We start from the raw sequence: 18,733 nt of genomic DNA on the forward strand, positions 1-18,733 counted from the left end.
ATCCATTCTATAAATAATAGTGTCCATCCCAAAGTCCCAATTCATCCCTCCTCCACCCACCTACCCATTGGCAACTACTTAACCCTTCTTTGCTTCAGTTTCCTTTTTCAAAAGTCAGGAAAAAAATAAAAGGATATCCTAATGATGAAATGAAAAGATACAAGTGACAGTTTGAACAGGGTGAAGACCTGTAAAATAGTAACAGCCAGCACTGGTTTGCTGCCCACAGTGACAGGCACTGTGCTGAGTACAAGACGCAACTGAGAATATCCATCCATCCCTTCCCTAAGGATGCACAGGCACGGATGGCAGGGAGGGTCAAGGGGCCTCAGAGAGTAAGCAAAGGGTAGAGCAGGGATTTGACTTCACTTCGGTCTAATTATGAAGACCAGCATCTTATCTACTGTAGCCGACGGCCTCTCAACTACTTGCTAGTTGTTATTATTATGCTCCCCAAACAGCCTAGTCTTTCAGAGAGACTCCCTGCATCTTCTACACATTTTCCTAACACAACCACCCTGCATCTTACTACCTCCCACCCCACATCTCACTATCTCTAACAGTTTTCCCTCCACTATACACTTCATCTGACTCAAGATCATTCTTCCTAAATTGCTGCATTGATCATCTCATTCCACTGCTCAAGGTGTTTAACAGCTTCCACCTTCCCATGACGTATAGAATAGCACAAAAATCCCTTCACATGAAAGGCAAGAACCTCAAATAGACCCTAAGTAGATTCGTCCACCTTCATAACTTTAGCCCCTTTTTAGCCCCCGTGGGCACAGACCTCCTCCATATCCAATCAGCTTGCTATTCCACTGCTCCAACATGCCTTGAACTTTCTTATGGGTCAGTCTTGACCCATACACTCCCCCAGGTGTATCCTCCATCCTTGGCCATTTCTACCAAATTCCCGAGGGACGTAGGCACCAAATGCATTAAGTCCTTTCATGAAACTTATCAAGGCATTCCTGGTACGCTAGAAGAACCATAGAGGCAGTGGCTAAGTTTGTCCTGGTCACCAAACCTACATTCCCAGTATTCTGGCACACAATAAGACATATATATATACACACACACACACACACATACACACGTACACTCACACATACACAGTAAATGAATGAATGAACAACCTAGAGTTATGATACCTACCTTAACTTACTTTAGGATTTATTATTTCTTTTCTTTTCCTTTTGAACCCAAAGCCATTAAACATAACATTTTTAAGAGAGGAATTTATGAAGAAGCTGGTAATGTTTACCAACTTTTAATCACCATTAATACATGTCTGCATATTTCTTAGCACTGAAGATTTTCCTTACACTTTGTTCCTTCTGCCAAGAGCAGCAAAAAAGGCTTTCTAGCCTCCATAAGCCTTTTTTTTCACCCCTTTTACATGTCCTTTATTTTGTTCTAATTCTCAACCATTTTCCTTGCTAATCTTAAGGGACTTCAGGCAATTCATCCAAAGTATTGATACATAGAAACATATCCCCAAATGTAAATTCCTTATCAGGCATATTTGAAATTCCTTTAAAATACTGGTAGCAATAGACTTTTGTTATTTTTAAAACTGCTACTTGAGTTTGATGTTTATTTCCATTTCAAAACTAAATGCACCTGAGATTACACAGGTATTATTTAGATAAAGTTTGGACATTGACCGCCTTATTTCTTTTTCCAGGAATTATTTCTGACCCTCAGAAGGGCCCCGCAAAGCAAGGGATTCGGTTTGCAAATACAGACTCTGATCATCAGAGAACCTTACTCAAGGTCACTCAGCTATCCTGTAAATGCTCCCCAGGTCTGTCTGTCTCGAAAGCTATTCATACTCTCTGCAGTCTGTCTGCTATGTCTTCCCACAATGGCTGTGTCAGCCTGTAGGATTCTCCTTTCTCAACCTCGGTTTCCACGTACTTAAATAGCTTTCATAGACTTGAGGTCTTACAGGTGGCCTCCTATGTTAACACTTGATGATACTGTATGTCTGTGGAATCCAGAGATGACCTCTTAAAGCCAAGACCCTTATACAAGATCAAAGGCACTGAATTCACACACATACACACACACACACACACACACACACACACACGAACTTTATTTCGTGCATCCTCATTTACCTAATTTCATGCCTGAAAATGGAAAACAAGGCTTCTTCCACTTTCTTTGTTATCACAGCTACTCTTCTAATTCACCCACATGCAATAGGAAGTCCATAACAGCCATCATTCTGAAGGTACCAAGTCAATAGCCCAGGAGCACATAACTCCCTTTACTAATTTAATCTTTTCAGCTTTTAGAGACCCCCTGGAATACAAAGCCAGGCCCGATTGCGTGAAGCTAGGGAATGGCTTGAAACCTTGGGAGATTAAGATATGAAGCAATGATTCTTTCTCTTTCTCTTCTCAATGACAAACTGAGGACTCATAACCTGCTAGGAGCACAAGAGCCTGTTAGCGTCCCTTTGATGAACCTGATATTGACCTTAGGCTGTGGTTTGGGGATATAAGCAGGTTTTAATCAAATAAAGAAAAAACTAACTTTGAAATGATGGAGACCATACAAAATGGTTCAAGAAGCAGGTTCATCAGGTAGACGCAGATCAGAAAGTCTGAGCCCAGAAAGCCTCAGCGAGTGCAGCAGTGCAACAAGTGGGTCAGCCCAGATATAAGCAGCTGACTGTCCCCACGGCAGAGGCCACTGAGCGTCAGACAAAGATGCTGATATTTTTGTACAACAAAAATCCATTAAGGACACTGGGAAAGAGAAAGAAAAAAAAAGGAGGAGGGCGGCTCACAGGCAGGCACAAACATAATTGCAGCTATTACATTTTTTTCCTAAAGTAGTTACATTTGGTGCCTCCAAACTCTAATGTGTTTTTATGTTGCAGCCCGTTGTGATGGGGGTAGGCCGCTTGACATTTGCAAGGTTCCATTGCTATTAAAAAGAATGATGTTACCAAGAGGCAAGCGAGGCCACAAAGCAAAATTAATTAACGCCACCATCTAACAAAGCAAAATAAATTAAATGATGGTTGACTTGCATTGTGTACTTCTAAGTGGTGAATGAGGGAAAACCAAAGCTTTTAACCCCCTCTGCTCTGAGCCCAGCACCATGGCGGAGTGGCCTCCGGTGCAAAGGAAGGACACCGCTCTGTGCTTGCACACAGGCAAGCAAACGAGCAAGTTATTCTCATCTTTCAATAGTAAAACTGCTGCCTTTGCCTTCCACATAGAGGGCAGCAGAGGGAACATGGTAGGGAATGTTTTCCCTAAGCCTGTATGGCCTCCCAGCACACTTAAAAGATATTAGTTTTGCCACACGTGAAACACAAATGAGGACAAAGCAGCTGGTAAATTTGAAACCAGTTGGAGTCCACTATGCCCTCAGATTCCTTGGGTTCTGTGACCACGATGGTCTGTCACTCTGAACACAGCAGGGTACCAGTCACAGAACAAGTTGCATGAAGCTGCCACAAAAAAGGTGGCTTTCAAGAAAGACCTGGATGGCATAGAAATGACATTCTTTAAATGGGGCTTTATTGAGTGTGTGCTCTGTAACCAGAACTGTGCTACCTATGTTGAGGGACATAAGAAAAATACAAGCCACAGCCCATGGAAACTTTATAATCTGTGAGATCTGGGCAGGTGCAGCAAACAGAGCAATATAGTCATATGTTACACACCACTGTATGTAAAATAGATAATCAGCAAGGACCTAGTGTATAGCATAGGGAACGCTACTCAATATTCTGTAATAAACTATATGGGAGAAGAATCTGAAAAAGAACACTATATGTATAACTGAATCACTTTGCTCTATACCTGAAACTAACACAACATTGTAAATCAACTATACTCCAATATAACATTTAAAATTTTTTTAAAGTTATACTAATATGTTAAAATGTGAGAAAAAAGATTTGATTCTCTACAATTCTCAGACTTTGTAAACTTATCATTTTTAAGTAATTGTTTAGCTTATGAAAATCGCGTTTACCGAAAGCTATGATGCTCACCATTTTTTCTCTTCCATTTAAAAATAAATTGAGACCACACCCCCCAAAAAAGGTAGTCGTATGTATAAGTACATGTGCATAGATAGACAGATATTTAGATAGATTAATAGAATTTTATTGATGTACCTATATAGAGAGATAAACAGCTGCACTGCTACATCTAATAGAGTGTCAAAGTTGGGGAGAACTCACCCACTGCTTCATGTTTCTAAAATATTTTGCATTTTTTTCAAAGCACTTAGAGCATTTGATCATCACAACATGGCTGAATAAGTGAATGAAAGAATTAATTGATAGGACAACCATTAATACCTCTATCTTATGGAAGGCTAGGCATAGGCAGAGTGAGGTTAAGCTACATATGAGATCAAAAGACTAGCAAGGGGTTATAGTAGGACACATGTTGCTGATTTTCCATAAGATTTAAGTATAAGTGAGAAGAGAGAGATTGCTTTGGGCTGAGAATGTCAGGATATTTTGCAGAGGAGAGAGATGCCAAGTAGAGACAGGGTGCTCTAGGCAGGGAACACAGACTAAAGGTAAGTTCTTACCTTGGGGACCATCCTTAAGGAAACCGATCTGATCAGATATTGCCCTCTGCTCCTTACTGTAGGTGGTGTTTTTAAACATTCCAAGGAGTATAACAGGTGCTTGGGTTTTTTTTTTTTATCAGTAACGAAATAGTGGTGATTGCTTATTACGTCCATATAAAATTCATAGTTTCCAAGCAAAAATGTACCTGTATTTGCACATTAATAAGAATGAGCTTCTCTTAGAGCCCAGACAGTGACCTTGAACTAAACATCCATGAGGTTTCCATTTCTAGGAAATTTCAGTGCCAGAAGCTCAGTTAGTCCCTGTACCTATTGCCAAAGTAACACTACCTTTTAGAGGAACTTATTTTCAAAGGCCATCATGCAAGGACACAAGATGTAGAGTTTCTATTGCCCTCGGGAAATTTGTAGAGTTTATTTATAAGAAATAGGCTTCTTATACTTATTGCAACAATGGAAAAATAGACACATAATATTGTACCTTCAAGTGTCTAGGTGTTTACTGATAGCCAATAAGTCATTCGTTGTTCAAAGAGAACAGAGATAAGAAAATATGAACATTGGGATGCTGGTTATCGTTACTAGGTGGCACTCATTAAGCTCAACACCCCTGACCCCTGACAGTATATTTTAGAAGTTATACATTTAAACCTAGGCCATCCTTTCCAGAAACTTGTTTTCTAAAGCAAGTATATATATATATATAATATATATATATAAAATATTATATATATATTATATATGTAATATATATAATATAATATATATTATATTATATATAATATATATGTGTAATATATATTATATACGTGTAATATATTTATATGTAATATATTATATATAGTATCTTTGTATCCTCATCTTCATATATATATGTATGTGTACATAAAATATAAATTGTCTTTTTATTTCTTCAAATATATTTTTATCTTCATATCTTATTTTTTCTTCCTCTAGCAGAAATTATTTGTGCTAAAAATGTATTAGGCTTACCCAATAATTAAAATTGTGCTTTAAGGAGATACAATGATTCTGAAGTATCCTTCTTTGTCAAGTAAGTCTCTCAATGTGGTACCAAGGTTAAAGTCAGAAGATAAATGTGACATAGTTTCGACACTTTTAATTCCTAATTTAGAAATTAAAGTGCCTTAGTTGCACTACGTATAAAATGGAAATAAGTATTCTAAAGAATTCCATAATGGTTTATATGATGAAACATTTATAAATTATCACAGGCAAATATAAAATAATAATAATAACAAAACATTTACCACTCTGATGCCAATTAAGTGTCTGATTTTTTTCATCTTCTCAAATAGGAAATAGTACAAATTTGTCTTTATTTTATGTTTATTTCTATTTTTATTAGATTGAGACTATTATTTGGTATTCCAAAAGATTATTTAACTTTATAATTACATTTTTCTTAGCCAGTGTTTAAAAATCCACTTGTTTTATTTGAATATAGAGAAGGTACCTTAAAAACTGTTGTTCATTGTCAGGGGAGATTGCCCTGGAAGTTAAAATACTTTTACTTTAACCCACCCACCAAATTGAGAGCTGGCTTGAGTTTAGCTCTGCTTTACTCCTATACAGGTAGCTCAGCATCCCCTCATCCATGAACTCATTCAGGTATACATGTGTTTATAAACTCCACTGTGGTACATTGTGTAATTACACTCATTCATTCATCATTCACTTACTCACACATTCATTTAACAAGTTTTAATTGAGCACCTAACTTGAACTGAGAATTGCACGATGTATTAGTTTCCCAGGACTGCTGTAACAAACTACCTAAAACAAGAGAAATTTATTCACTCACAGCCCTACAGGCTATAAATCCAAAATCAAGATGTCAGCAGAGCTGTGCTCCCTCTGAGACTCTGGGTGGAATCCTTCCCTGCCTTATCCTAGCTTCTGGTAGTGGCCATCAATCCTTGGTGTTTCTTGGTTTATAGATAGGTCACTCCAATATCTGCCTCTGTTGTTACATGGTATTATGGTTGTGTGTCTCTGTCAAGGATGTCCGGGTACAGAAAGATGAGGTAGTTGATTACTCCAGGTTCTTTTTAGCTCAAGTATTCACTGATTTTAAAGTAAAACAGAAGTAGGAATTTTACTATCACTAAGGAATGCTTAACCACAGGAGAAATAAAAATGCGCAATGCAGTATAGTTGTAGAGAGTGGAGATAGTGTGGATTTTACGTTAATAAAGAAACAATGCTAGCATTAAAAATACTGAGTTTAAAATATTTTGGATCCCCTGTATTTGTGTATTTGAGGGAATGAGGAAAGAGACATAGTGTTGGTGAAGAAATTACAATTTCTGATTTGTGAGGGCGAGGAAGTTTAATTTACACATGAAGATGATTCTGGGAGTAATGTCACATTTGAGTGTTACGTTCTCCATGTGGGGTCTGTGACCTGAAGAGAGGTGCAGAATCCACTATAGCTGATTTGTATAGCAATAGAAGCCGTTAACGATGTTAGGAATCCTATAAATTAAGGTGATTTGTCCCAAGTTTGGGACTAGTAGCAGAGCAAACTCTTGTTCATAAAGAAATTCATGCCATCTTTTCCTACTTTTGAAAGTAAATATCAATGCCAGGTTCTCAAAGCCTGGATTGCATGTTTGTACTATCACAATACTGAAAGCCTTCAATGGTTCCTGTATATTTGCAAGCTTTTTTTTTTTTTTCCTTAAGAGTTACAGGTAGGACAGTTGATTCTAAATGAATATATTTCTAAATGTAACCTATTGACTAGTTGAGAGTTTGATTATGTCCACCCCAGATTTCCTGCCTGGATAAATGCAAATCTGGTGTAACTGTCATTGTTTCCAAGAACTGTTACTAAATATAGACTGTGATCATGTATATTTGAAAACTGTAGAGCATTATGCATATTTCCATTAGTATTATCTTGGTCCCTTGCTTTCATGTTTGTGTAACCTTCCATCTTAAATAAAAATCAGATTATACCATTACTACTGTCTTTAAAATTCCTCAGTAAAATAATTTGATGTTATTCGTTCGTGAATGCTTCTACCCAAAGCTTTCTTTTTAATTGCACCCAAGGATTTTTTTAAACTCTCTTGAAAATGCAGATAACAGATATGTTACATTAATCGGCAGCTCACTTAATTCAGTTCCATCTCATACTTCAATTTCCAGTTTGGTTTTTTAAAATTTTACTTTCGGGGGGAACTAATTATTGGCTTTTCCCGTATAAACTGTTTTCTAATGAGAGCATCATTTGGACATGAAGGATGCTCATCTTCCGAGAAAACATATCTGTTCCTGGGACCGACTTAGGAAAATAAGGTTTCAAGCTTGGCTGAGACAAGTTTTGGAAGGCCTCTTTCGTTGATTGATTTTGAGAGGTCTATTTGGTTTATAGTTTAGTCCTCTGTATTTTGAGAGAGGACTCCACCCTTCAAAACGCACGTTCACAGCTACCCTGTAGTGAGTTAGTGAGTTAGTGAAAGGCGTCCACTTATACACAGCAGAAAAGGGATGTAATGAATCAGAAAGGGATGTGTTTTATGCAGTAAGCACTTTCTCACACCCTTTCCTGCACCACTACATTTATGCTGAAATGCTCCATTTATTTTCATCCTAAATAGGGTCCCTAGACAAGAGCTGAGAATGGAAGGAAAGGGAAAGGAAAAAGAAAAGGATTTCTATTTCAGAACAAACTTAATTCAGAATAAGGAAAAAACCACAACACTCATTTAGCCCTTGGTAAAATCGAATGTTTACGGCACCTACTGTTTCCCACTATAGGGATTTGCTTTCAGAGCTTCCTCCTTCCCCTCGGATCTTGACAGACCAGCAACTGAATAAATCATCCCCTCTCTCCCCACCTGCAGGTTTCCACTGCAGTCCTGTGTCTTGGAAGAATGATGGAAGGTCAAGTTAAAACCACATGTTAGAGGTACAGATTTTCATTTTGGGGTTCTAAAGTGAGGGTGTCAGTAGCCCATACAAAATGATCTTACATTCACCCCACTGGGGACCGTGTACAGAGTTAAGAAGACAACCTTCCACACTTGCCCATAAACCAGCCCAAATCAGAGTCAGAAGAGGAAGATGAATCAAGATAGACATTCAGACAGTTAGCACTGTCAGGCACCAGCCCTCTCGATACTGTCCGGGAAGGTTAAAAAACTCGCCAAATTAATATAAGTAGACAGTGGCAAAACACAGAGCGCATTCAGGACCTGGGAGTACCTAACTGCAGTGATTAGGTAGACATACTCGCAGCAAAGTTACAATAAATTACCTCCAGCTACTCAGTGATTAACTACTAAAATGCAGCACTTGTTGCAGTCAGTTTGGAAGTAATGTAACTAATCTCCCTTACCTTTATAATGGCATTTGTGCATGTAGTGGACCTTTGTCATTTTGGGCTTCCCAGCTTATAAACTCATTCGTATTTTGGAGAAATCTCCATGGTGAGAGTATTTGTGGAAGGAAATCATGTTTTCTTATATAAATGAAAAAGGAGAGGAAACACTCCATTTCTTCACCTCTGAGAGTTAAGGTGCAGGTGTATGACATAGAATAGAACAATTGGACGCTTCCAACAAAAGCTTTGAAACTTGAATATAAGATACTCAGATGCAGTGAGAATTAGAATCCATGAGTCATATCAGCATGTAGTGGGGAAAGTGCTGGTACACTTGCGTGATGGTAGCTGGAATCTCCAGAACTAGCAGTGGAGTAAGTGCCAACGGTAGCCCCCTTACAAGGTCGTTTCTTTGGTAGAACACTTTTGTTTCTACCACTAAGCTTTCCTTGGTTTCTGCTCATTTTAATGGGCCTCTGCTTGTTTCTGTGAGCTACTAAATAATGTTCCAGCAAGTTAGTTTTCAGGTTAGCTTAGTATAGTCGTGTTCTGTTGCTTACATTCACGTACCCAGGGCATGGGCTGTAGGAAACAACCTCAGCAAACCATGAGGGGTAAGACACTTGCAAAGGCAGTCAAAGTCTTATCAATAGTCTCATAATATGAAAGCCCATGACACACAGTGTTTTTTAAAAAAAGGAACTTGAAATCAAGTTTCCTGTAGACAAATCCTTGCGAAACCACATAATAATGGCAAAAGAGTAGTAAGCTCTTCCTCTTCTCTTCTATAGCATTTTGGTCACATTCAGAAGTGGCCCAAGAGGACTGTGGAGAAGGACATATATTGAGTAGAACCTTAATGGTTACATCTCATCCACTTTACCTGCAGAGAGAGATTATCTGGGGTAAGGTTCTGAATTGACGCATTGGCAGTAACTGATGTTTTCACCAGGTGTTCTAGAACAAGACTGGAGAATTTGCACCAAGGACCTAAGAGTAATGATATGTGAGTGGACCTCTCAGGATGGACACAGAGTTTGAAAATATTTGTACCTCCTGTAAGTACTCACAAAAAGTCCCCTAAAGTAAAGGGACTTTTAATAAACATGCGGGCAAGATAACCTACCCTATGAGCACCTTGTTAACTTCCTTCCTTGACCACTCCAGTGTTTATCTCATGAACAGCGGGACGTCATGGCATTGTTAGAGGCTAGGCATAGGCTCAATGATGTGGATTATAAACTTGACCAAGATGGTTACCCAATGTGCAATTAGCAACAATCATATTAAACCCAGAACTCCCTCTTTTTTATCACACCTCAAGGGCATCAGTAGCATATTGATTTTATTTGATCCCATTCTCTCATGAAGGGGGTAATAACTTGTCCTTACAGGAATATAGGCATTGTGGAATTAAATTTGTCTTCCCCCTGCAAATAACATTGCCCATGAATGTGCTGAGCCCTTGTACACAATCATGAAACACAGAATTCCATGCAGAAACTCACTTTCCAGTTAAAGAATGAACCAAAGCAATGGGATGATGCCCATGGAATTCAGGGTCTTAAAACACATCATCAACCAGATGCAGATGGCCTTATAGAACGGTGGTGTGCTCTATATAGGACTTAGAGTCTCGGCAGGGAGAGAACTCCTTCTCAGTTTGGGATGTGGTCTTATAAAATGCAATATATACGCTGACATGGAAAGCAATATGTGGTACTATTTATCCATAGGTAGAATATAGGTTTCCAGGATCCAAGGGATAGAAGTGTGGATGTTCACGCTCATGGAGATTTACCCATTTACAATTTTTGTTTTCATTTGGATTTCTCAGTTCAGCTCTTCCAGGTTTAGGGGTTTTAGTAATAAGGCAAGAACTTCTTCCACTGATTCAAGACAATGCTTTTATTAAGTTAGAATCTAAGACTGCTACTCAGACATCTCAGGCACCTTAAACTCATGGGTGTACCAGCTAAAACGTAATAGTAGTTTTATTGTTGCCTTCTTTCTGTTATTGACACTGACGACCAGGGAGAGTTAGGATTCCTGTGTACAGAGCAGAGGTGCATGGAAATGGAATCAGAGGAGTCTTAAATGTGTCTCAGCATAGTACCCTGCCCAGCAGCAAAAGATATTGGAACATAGAGAGGGTCACCAAAATTTGGGTTTCTACACTGGGTAAGAAGCCTGATCAAATGAGGTGCTAGGTAGAGGCAAAGGGAGTATAAATTGGTTTGGAGAAGGAAAAGACCAAATACTAGCTATGCTTCATTGCCTGAAATCTGTAAGTTCAGCAGTTTTTATCCACAAATTCTCTTTTTGTTGTGCATGTGTGCTTTTATATATCTCAATTTCCCTTTTTGTTTCATTCCTCTTCCCCACAGCTGTACACAGAAAGCCTTGGCTGTGGCTAACTTTACAACTTGTTCCATAGGCTTCAGAATATCTAACCAGGATCATGGCAGGCTAAGGCAAGGAATGACCTTGCCCCAGAAGGCCGTAACTTGGAGCCATAAGCAGATACTAATGAGAATTTGAATGATCTCTCTTTGGGAAGGGGAAGGGGATCTTTTCAGTTGCCCATGGAGTGGCATTATATTAGGAGAGGTATTGTTTTGATATAATTGTGAGAAGAAATATGTATTTGGAGATTGGATTACTGAGTAGGTTGACTGTGATGAGCATCGGCTGCCCAGTATGGAAACCCCGTTCCCTTTGCAGGGAACTCCCCCAAGGTGAGTCCATTCACAGGTGCAACATCCAGCAGCAAAGGTGCTGACCAATCATGGAGCATCAGCTTCTAGCCATGAGGGCATAGTGCTTGCGGGCTTACCCCAACCAAAGTGTAACTGCAGGGTGGCCTCAGCTGTGGTCCCAACTGTCTAGTCTCTCTGCATTCCTGTCCATTTTCTGAACCCAATTCTTCAATAACTCATTATTTCTAGGGATCACTTGATGTACCTCCAATAATCCATTATTTCTATGGGTTATCTTAAATTTATTTTCTGTTTATATTAATAAGAGTTGGTTTCCATAGTCTGTATCTAAAACTCCTCACAAGTACATAGATATGCTATATGGGGTCCAGCATTCTTGTGTCTGCAGTGGTATAAATTGGAAGGAAAAATATCTAGTGCTATGATTAGGAGAAGGAAAGATGAAAATCTTGTGTGCGTGTGTGTGTGTCTGTGTTACTATTAAAAAAAAAAAATGAGTAGTGGTTACCAGAGGGGAAGGGGGATGGGGGGAGAGCAAAATGGGTAAAGGAAGTCAGCTGTGTGGATGGATGGTAACAAAGTTTTTGGTGGTGAGCACACTATAGTGTATATAGAAGTCGAAATATAATGTACACATGACATATAATGTTATAAACCAGTGTTACCTCAATAAAAAATAAATCTTAAAAACAGGAAAGCGAATCCCAATTCTAAAAAAAAGAGCCAATGTTTTTTTGAAGACACTTAAAAGATATAATCAGTTAAATTATTATTAGTGGATGTCATTAGTGTATGTTTAACGAAATAATGAACAGCGCAAAGCAACACTGTACAACTCCCCTTCCCAAGTTGCTGGCTACCTGAGTATCTGTTTTCTTTTTTTCTTTTATTTTTTTTTTAAAGAAGATGTTGGGGGTAGGAGTTTATTAATTAATTTATTTATTTTTGCTGTTTTGGATCTTCGTTTCTGTGCGAGGGCTTTCTCTAGTTGTGGCAAGCGGGGACCACTCTTCATCGCGGTGCGCGGGCCTCTCACTATCGCGGCCTCTCTTGTTGCGGAGCACAGCCTCCAGACGCGCAGGCTCAGTACTTGTGGCTCACGGGCCCAGCCGCTCCGCGGCATGTGGGATCTTCCCAGACCAGGGCTTGAACCCGTGTCCCCCGCATTAGCAGGCAGATTCTCAACCACCGCGCCACCAGGGAGGCCCAGTATCTGTTTTCTTAACAAACTCCTCCAGCAACTTCCCCAAGAAGGAAACTGGAAAAGGAAATGTCTAATTATGTCTCCTGAGTTTTGCCTTAAGAAACACTTCTGTCCCACTATTCACAGGATAACTAGTCTCTGCTCACACCTCTCCTTCCCTCTCTCTCTTTCTCTCTCTCTGTCTCTCCTCTCTCTGTCTCGTGGCAGATCTCTGTCAGAACCCATGACTTTCTGCCTTGGAATCCTGAGTGCACTCTTGGCAGGAGGTGATGCTTGTTGCTGGGATTCTGTAATGCTCTTGCCTGTACCCTGGTGGTTTGGATTTTACTCTTCCTCCAAAACGCCATGTGCTTCCAGACTCCCTTCTTCAGAAGTACCCCTGGGCCCCTCTGCTGGTTCCACGACTGCACTGTCAGCGAAGAATAAAGTGGCAATCCCTCTCGTCTCACGCCTCCTCCACTAAAACACGTACTGACTTCTATGGAAGAAACCTTCCGACGTAGACCCCAAAACTGCCTCAGTGGGTTATTTCTCTCTTGGACAGAGGAAGTGCCTTATCCCAGTATCTTATCTGCACTAACTCAACACTGGTAGAATCCAGTGATTTTCCAGTTTTCCTTTGCCCTATCTTTCCTCGCTTGTCACCCCACTGTCTCTCACCTCAACCCCTTTCTCAATGAGTCTTTACTACTAAAGCTTTTACTTCCCATCTTTTGATATCTTGGATGGATTGCCCAAAAATAGACTCTGAGAGGAAAATTTCGGTGTAGGAGGCTTAGTGGGGAGTGTTCTCATGTACGCCATCCAAAAGGAAATGAGGGAAGCAAAATTTGGCAGAGAGAGTAAGTGAATTGTGGTGCATTTGCAGCAGAGAACTCACAGGGTCGCACCATCTAACTGGCGCACTCTGAGCTGGGGTGGTCCTTCAGAATCATCTCAAGTTGAAGCAAGAGAGCTGGGAGGGCTTTGAACTCTCCCTACGCTGAACAGTCATTAGAAGCAGACTATCCCCAGGGAGAGAGGCTAACCTTGATTAAAGCAACTCCCTTCAGCTAAAAATAATTCCAAGAGAAGGATTTGGCTATGAGACATCAGAAGCCAACACCCTCAGTTTCTTAATGAATGAACGTCCCAGTCCTGAAGGGGGAATCCGAGTAGCACAACACAGCATCCACTACACTGGGATGTGTAGTCCCAATACCCTGATGAGGAGGTACTAGTTCTACAGCCAACTAGTCTCAAGAGTGAGACAGATTCCTTCCCAGCCCTTTTTCCTAAGCACTCCTCTTACTGGAACGATTCTTCTATTCTACTGAAAATTGCTCACTTCTCCTAATGTTGGATGTTCTGGTCAGTTTTCTTCAAGCAGCTCTTGGTTACTTTGCCCAAGCTTCTGAAAATACCCAGCCAAGGTATGTCACAGCGGTGGGACCTTAAAAATCACCTTGCCCAGTGCCTTCATTTTCAGACGCCCAGAGAGATGAAACATCTTACCCAAGGCCGTGTATCTACTGAGCCCGAGAATCAGAACCATAATCCTAGTTAAGTGTTCTTTGTTCTCCCAGCAAACGATGCTGTGATGTTGATGCCTAATGAAGAACTCATTAAGCTCAGAGGTAGATATCCTGCTCCTCAAGGAAGCTGCAAACAGACATTTCTTAAACCTTTTACAGAAAGACATGCAAAAAAAATGGGATAAATAGTGAAAACTCATTCCTGCTAAGACTTTCACTCAACCACCGAATAGAGTTAAACATTAATGCGTTTCCCCGTTCTTTCATACTGCTCACTGGTGATTTTCTGGCTATAAATTATAACAAAGTTTATCATTCAAATGGCCCCCTAAAGTGCAAGTTATCTTAGAGGAATAGTGTCTCCTATGTCTGTTTTTCTGGGAAAAGAGAGAAAAAAGAAAACTGAATAATAAGAAAAAGAAACAGGAGGAAAAATTAAAAACACAAGTAGCAGTGGTTTTAGCCCCAGTGGAAAACATACATTTATTGGGAAGAATTCTCAGCAGGAGCAGTGGAAATCTTACGTTTTCTAGTTCAATTACAACATCAGGATCTTAGATATTGGTAAGAGGCTTATTTCCAAGAACTTTGATACTGAATCAATACGGTCCTAAGTGATGCATTAAAAGTACTGCAGAAAATGTCCTACCATTATTAATAAATCGTTCCATGGCTTCGATGTATTTTTTTCTTACACATTTAGTCATTGTTTAAATTACTGTTTCACTGAAATGAAATCATGAATGTTGGGGATTTAGGAAAAATAATGTTGCAATTTGTAAGCCAACCAGCCTGGCCGTTCAGTCTACAGATTTCCGCAGAGGCGTGAGTTGAACCATCAATTTATGATACACAATGGATTCTCCCAGAAGATTCTCAGATCAGCAATTTGTTATTGAAATGCACTGTGCTGTCCTTTGAATTCAACTTTTAGAGTAGTGTCCAGATATTAGCATGGATATCAGAATGCATTTCTTTATGGCTTTTACTGGGATTGCACTGTGCCGGGCAACACTCTCCCGTGTTGAATGCTGTTTGGCCTTTGGCAAAGGAATGAATCTATTCTGTGTAATATCCAGCATATTAGGAAATGTCCCTTAGTCCTTCCCAGATGACAGCCATCTCTTTATTATGAAATGAGCCTGTTCACTCCATAATCACAAATAAGGCTTAGAATTCAATACCTCGGAGAGCAAAATCTAGTGACTGGAACCTTTCATGACACCTTTGAAGTAACACGGAGAAATGACCCAGCCCACTCTGAGCTTTGAGCAGAGACAAAATATGTGAAGTGCTTTGACACAACATCTTGTATATACAGTAGTAGGTAGTAAATAAAGTTTTCTTTAATTAAAGATTAGACTATAGATAGGTGTATTGATGTAGATTGAAGATCTGTACTTGAAAAGTATTGTTCAAGGGAAAGATGTCACTGAGTAGGAACTCTAGTGACATGTCACAGGAAATCTACACATATTCAGACATCATCGTTTTGATTTCTGATAGAATATGTTTTGAAAGGGTCCAGGACGGACCATTTAGCCATTATTCTGTCTTCTACCAGCCTTTCACAGACATATACTAGGAATTTTACCCCGTCACACAAATTTAACCTCAAAAAGAAAAGTTAACATGTTGGATACATACACGGAGAGTCTGGGAAAGTTAATCCTATGGTTAGTTTGGTTTGGAGGAAGTGAGGGATATTAGAATGTTTTGCCTAGAATCCAGAAAAAAATGGCAAAATGTATTTTACCCTTTTCAGAAAAGTTAGATCAGAGCTCTTCTTGATCTCAGAGAAATTCACAAATCTAATTGAATCTCCATTCCATTAACACAATCCGTATTTAATTTATGGACTCATGGAAAAGAACTCCTTAGAGGTCAGGTGTTCCAACGCTGCCATTTCACAGATGATAAACTGAGGTTCAGACTTACCAAAGGTCACACATCAGCCTAAGTGGGCACAAATACGTTTATAATCTCACGTTACGCAAATTCATACCTACAATATCACCCAAGCCACCCTCTTAAAAGGAAGGCCTCTTTCTACTAGAGGCTGACAATTAACTAAGAGTAAACAAACCAATTCTGAATTTTCGGTTGAGAGCATACAACTTTATCTTATACCTTGTATTTTATTTATACATTATAAATGCTGTATAATTACATAAGTATTTTAAATTTGCATTGTTTATGCCAATGTTCAGAAACAGGAGACCATAGAATAAATATTCTGGGCGTCAGTGCTATTGGAGATAAAAGTGCGACCACTTAATGTCATCTACAATGAGTGAGAAGCAAAAGAGAATGGGTCATGGTGGATCCCAAGTAAAAAGAACAATGACATCTTGCTTGATTCTACCCCATTTATACCTTCAGTTTCCTGCCAAAGTAATTTTCCAACTTACTTATGTGTCAGTAAATTAGAAGACATTATTATCTCCATTTTACAGAGAGTAGACTGAGGCATTAAACAGCAACAGCATTTGCCTGTGGGGAGACATTCCTCAGGAAAGGTCAGCAGAACACACGACTGAAATAGGAGGAACGGTAAATGCTTACTTGACTATAACGAGCCTACCCAAAAGGTTTCCTGGCAAGGGTGATGTGATCTTAAAAGTTACTTGCTGCCTGAAGTCCAAGAAGGGGAGTTTTCTGGCTTCACAAAGGAGACACGGACTCTTAGTGTGCTTGGAGAGTAATCTGATAGAAATGTTGTTTGGGAATAAGATCCTTTGAAGAAAATTTTATGAGTGAAAGAGATGCTTGCCTTTGGGTTGCTAGCAATTTAAGATGATGAGATCTCAGAACTGCAACTTTTAATAATGCTTGTGGATGTCAATTTTGTCACTTCTTTTGGACCTTATTTATAGGAAATTATTTCCTATCCCAATTCAATTCATCGAACTTCTCTTGGCACCTTCATTGTCCCATGAATGCTGGAGATTCAAATATGTAAAAATCTCAGGAAACCTCGGGCTTTGACATACACCCAGCCTAGACCTTCAAAATAGGGTACGAGATTCCCATAAACGATTTATGTTTAAATTTCTAAAACTGGAAAAGTTCTACCTGAGCTTTAGAAAAATAAGAATGACCCCATCTAGGGATGCAAAATAATGCATTTTAAAAGCACCCTGGTGAATTGGCAAGGGCGAATGAAATCTTTCATGAGAAAAGAAGAGACAGACGAATAAGGCATCCGGTTGATGGTAAAGGATGGTGGATCCTTCTTCTCATGAGAAAGGTGTTCAGAGACCAACTCCCCTGGCTCTCAGGGAGGCTGTGAGCTCCGTGTTGCCCTGTAATTTCATATTGACATGCCCCGCTCTCCTGAGCCAGAAGCCACTCGCACATTTACCAATTACTTTGCAACATGAGGTAAATGTACCCCTTTCAGGATGACAGGCAGAGTTTGAAAATCTTTTTTCCTTCTTGCTTAATCCCTGGATTTTACCTATACTCTGAATGCAAGTGAGGCACATTAGTCAATTAATAGGCTGTTAAATGACAACAGTTCCGGGCAATTTAATTACTGTTGGTAAAATAAGAAATGAATGATTGCATGTCAGTAACCAACTCCAGTTCCTTTCCTTGGAACAGATTAACTTTGAATCATGATAGTTTCTCTGGAAAAAAAAAATTGATTGTTTCTGTGAACAAGTTAGTGGCTGTTTCTGGGTTAACAGAAATTTAAGTTTTTGTGTGGTATTTCTCATTGAGGATAGATGTGGGAAAGTTCCAACAATAACATTTACTTTCAAATAAAATAACACTAGCTATTTTTAAATAAACTAGAATTGGTGGTAGAAAAGCTAAGTCAAGAATGAGAGGTTTTTTTGTCTTTCTGTTCATTGTCAATGTCTTCTCAAGCACCTGTCGTCAATTCCATACCATTCATTTTTTTAAATTAATTGAGTAAAATCAAGAGAAATATCAAAGGGTAATAATTTTAGTTTTAGTGATTATTTCATCTATTTTGAGTCCATTTGACTTAGAAGAAAAGCCAAAACCTTTAACATGGTCTGTCTGTGTGATCTTTGCTCCAATATTTTTCCATGTTTGATCTCTTGAGTATCAGGTTCTCCACCCTAGTCCAAGTCTAAAGACAGCAGTGACTTTATCTGTTTGGCTCACTCAACAGATAGTGCTTAACTGAAGCACTATACTGGTGCCTGGCCCAAAGTAGGTACTCAACAAATACATATTTGTTGAATAAATTAGTTGAGTAGCAGAAAATAGAACTAAGGACAAGGCATTAGTGGTTACTTATGACTTTAAAAGTGAGCTCTGAATGCGTGTGCAATAGAGAAGAGTGAAAATCTGAAAGTAAAATACAGGGAAAAAAAGGAAAATTATA

Source organism: Leucopleurus acutus, assembly GCF_964270905.1.
Source record: "Leucopleurus acutus genome assembly, chromosome: 10".
Taxonomy (NCBI): Eukaryota; Metazoa; Chordata; class Mammalia; order Artiodactyla; family Delphinidae; genus Leucopleurus; species Leucopleurus acutus.